At 36.4% G+C, this 4,113-nt stretch overlaps 1 pseudogene; it reads right to left on the bottom strand.

Moving 5' to 3' along the window:
• Positions 1 to 2,858: 2,858 nt before the first annotated feature.
• LOC107710825 (olfactory receptor 10A4-like) lies at positions 2,859 to 3,818 on the bottom strand (annotated as a pseudogene).
• Positions 3,819 to 4,113: the final 295 nt, after the last annotated feature.

Raw genomic sequence — 4,113 nt, 5'->3', positions numbered from 1 at the left:
TGTGTGTGTGTGTGTGTGTGTGTGTGTGTGTGTGTGTGAGAGCGAGAGAGAGAGAGCGAGACAGGGTCACATCACAGTGGAGTCAGCTGTCTTAACTGTGGCTTGTGTACTGCAAACACATACCAGCTTCCTCACTGTGTCTGTCACGCGACTCTGTTGTCCTTTCGGGCTTGAACTGATGGTAAAACTAATGACATTATTTACTGTCTTTACATTTAATTTGAAAGATGAAGCTCGCGATTATGGTAAGGGGCGTTACATTTCCGACGAGTGCTTGTGGTGTTCGGCCAATCAGAATGCACTGGGTCAGCTGGCCAATCAGAGCGGACTGCGCTTGTCAAAGGAGGGGGCTTTGTAGAAAACGAAGCGTTTGAGAGAGGCGGGGCATAGAGGACCTACAATAATGCACAATATTTGAAAAATAATGTGTTTTTTGAACATTAAAGCATGTCAACATATTCTGTTACACCAAATACACAAAATAATGATCTTTAAAATAGCATCATATGACCCCTTTAAACCGAAAACAGAAAGCACTAGTGTAACAAATTCTTTTTGTAAAGGCTCATTGTTATGATTTATATGATTTATTAATAAAAGTGCGACTAATAGTCGACTAATGCTTAAAATGAACGACTGCTAGTCGACCAAAAAAATCTTTAGTCGAGGGTAGCCCTAATGCATATTGACTAATTGTTTACAAGAAGCATACATATAAGGGGCTGACAATTAGCTGAATATATAGCCTACTTGTTTAATTAGTGACACTTAGCCTGCATTTTAAAATCTTTATTTGAATGTGGCAATTAACATTTTTATTTTAAAACTTTTATTTGAATATGGCAACATAATATTGCGCTCTACAATATTTCTATGAACTCTACGTTTATTTGTGTGCACTCCGAATAACGACGAAACGTTGCGCTTTTGTAAAATAATGAAAGCAAACAGGATGCGCTTTCTACCGTCTCGGACTCTGTGAACTTGAGCGTGTCACTTCGGAACTCCGTGTATGCTTGCCTTATTACAGACATTAAAAATATATCCATAGAGAGTGAAACTTTTAAATGAACCAATTCAAACAGAAAACAAATATTCTCAGATTATGTAATCCGTATGAAACATGCATACAGGCGCATACTGCGGAGATGCTTATTAGGCTATGTAGGCAATTAAAGGCTCATTATTATGATTTATATGGTTTATTAATAAAAGTGCGACTAATAGTCGACTAATGCTTAAAATGAACGACTGCTAGTCGACCAAAAAAATCTTTAGTCGAGGGTAGCCCTAATGCATATTGACTAATTGTTTACAAGAAGCATACATATAAGGGGCTGACAATTAGCTGAATATATAGCCTACTTGTTTAATTAGTGACACTTAGCCTGAATTTTAAAATTGAAAAATATTTTAAAATATTTGAATGCGGCAATTAACATTTTTATTTTAAAACCTTTATTTGAATATGGCAACAATATTGCGCTCTACAATATTTCTATGAATAAATCTCTGACAGAGACTAACAGCCAATCACTGTGTGCATGGTTAATAAGCATGCTGACATCATCCATGGCAACGAGGTCAACCCTGCCCTTACTCTTAGCTTAAGACTTCTCTCTATTCCTTAGTAAAAGTTTGTCTCAGCAGCTTTGTGAACAGGTTTTAAGAGAAAGCTCTTAGCTAAAAACTTTTACTGCTATTTAGGAGAACACTTAGTGGTACGATAAAATGTTTTGTGAATACGGGCCCTGATTTACATTTTAGTCTAGGATTAGGCTTACGCCTTGTCTGTGAAACCGGGGGTAAAGTACTTGACAATAATTTAAACTGTAGTGTGCTATTTGGTATTACATTTAAAGTTAATATATTACATAGAATAATGTCTTTTAGTGGTTCAAAAAGTAATATTCAGTTTAACTAAATGCATTATATATACATTTATAATACGAAGTGTATGAAAAACATTACATTTGGTTTGCACTTAAGTATATTCTTCTCATGTATATTATATCCATGATAAAGGCACTCTATGCTAAAGAGACTAGTGAAAAGTCTTGTCATTTTACAAAAAAGTATATTATACAAATGTACTGCAAATGTACAACTTTCATGAATCATGAAAGATTTCAGTACATTCTCGATAGAAATACTTCACATTATGCATTTTGTTAAGAAAGTGATGTTTTATGGCGCAGCACTGTCTCAGAGGCCTGTGCATCAGGCAGATTTTGTGGCTGAAGTCCTTTGCTTCAGGAGCTGCTCTTTGCGAGTGTTCTGGTAGGTGGTCATATACTCCTTCAACTTCTGAACCCCAGTCTGACACCTCCTCCAGTCCTGATGCTCAGCCAAAGCCAGTGAATGTAGTCAAAATATTTTTCTACATATATCTTTCATATGTGTAATTTATTGTGGACTAGCATGTATTAGATCAACTTTCTGAACAAATAGGTTACTGCTCAGCCAGTGAGCAGTTTCAACCTTGCTGAGTTACAGTAAATAAACATTGTACCAGCTTTGCACTTTGGAGACCAAATGTCTATTGATTTTCATCAGAGACAGATACAGGGGAAAAGAAGTAAAACACACATGCTGGGAAATGGACTAACATGGAGATTTACATTATTTAAAATATGTTTGAAAGCAACCAGCGAATGACTAAATGGTGGAAGTTAAAGAAGAATCTTTTTTTTTTTTTTTTTTTTTTACACAAGTTAACTGCAGAGCAAAATATATAATTAGTGAAATTATTACTGAAAAACCATGCATTTTATAAATACCACAAAAGGAAGCATCACAGAAAGCCTCCAAGTTAACATTATAAATAATCTTAGCACTTCACACAGTTATGTTCTACATTAATAATGTATATTCAGAGGATGAACAGACAGTCTCTGGATTAACAAAGAACGAATCCGGCTTTGAATCTCTTTAGTTTTCAGTGAGTAGAGGATGGGATTCACACAGGGTGGAAGGAGGGATGACAAAGACAAGCACACTGTTCTTACATTTGGGTTTATAACAATTCCAAAAAGTCCAAGATTGAAGATAATAAAAATTGGAATGAAGAAAATGGCCACTAATATGAGGTGCTCAGTGCACGTGCCCAGCGCCTTATAACGGCTCTGATTATTTTTCATTCTGAATACAGCAATCAGTATACCCATGAAGGTCGAGAAAATCTAAATCAAAGGTACAGCATTGAAGAGTATAGTAGAAGTAGTGGCAAAATTCCACTGGGTTGTAATATCGCTACAGGAGAGTCTTAAAACAGGAGCAAAATCGCTAAAATTGCTGCTGACCTTAAGAGAGCCAGAAAATGACAGGGTTGAGATGGATGAAGGACCGTACAGTGATCTAACAGAATTAAAGAACCAAACTGCACAGATTATATAGGCCATTCTGATGTTTGTGTTTATAGACTTCTGTTTCAAAGGGAAACAGATTGCAATGAACCTGTCATAAGAGAGAATACATAAAGAAAGTGATTCAAGTGATAAAAAATTATAGTAAGTGAACATTTGCACAAGGCACAGTTTAAATGGCACAAAATTGTCTAGAACAATGGAAGTCTTTATCATGCCAGGCACAAGAGAGATGCTGAGAACAAGATCAACCAGACTACCAACGGCCATGAACTCTGGGACATGCAGTCGATGGTCATAGAAAATGATGGCTATCAGAAAGACATTGCACATGATTGTGATCACATAAATCACAGTGAGGAACATGACATAGACATTACTGTAAGGCATTGAACTCAACGCAACAATGTAAAATCCTGCAGGCTGAATGATGGGATCGCTGGTGTTCTGCATGCCTGTCCTTTTTGTACGATCCAGCTTCCTTGCAGCGTGCTTCGCTTTCAGTGAAGAAACCAGATACCTGTGAGAAACAGTCACAAACAGTCTGTGATTTAACATCTGTGTTATTTGAGTACATATGTCCTTATGACATTCAACCAGGAATGTAGCAATATACAAATATACAATATGTGACCCTGGACCACAAAACCAGTCATAAGGGTCACTTTTTTTCAAAATTGAGATTTATACATCTTCTGAAAGCTGAATAAATCAGCTTTCCATTGATGTATGGTTTGTTAGGATAGGA

This window comes from Sinocyclocheilus rhinocerous, unplaced genomic scaffold (genome assembly GCF_001515625.1).
Source record: "Sinocyclocheilus rhinocerous isolate Xijiao unplaced genomic scaffold, SAMN03320098_v1.1 scaffold1198, whole genome shotgun sequence".
In the NCBI taxonomy this organism is placed as follows: domain Eukaryota; kingdom Metazoa; phylum Chordata; class Actinopteri; order Cypriniformes; family Cyprinidae; genus Sinocyclocheilus; species Sinocyclocheilus rhinocerous.
Note: the sequence above shows the minus strand (reverse complement) of the source record. Positions and strands in the feature narration are given on the sequence as shown.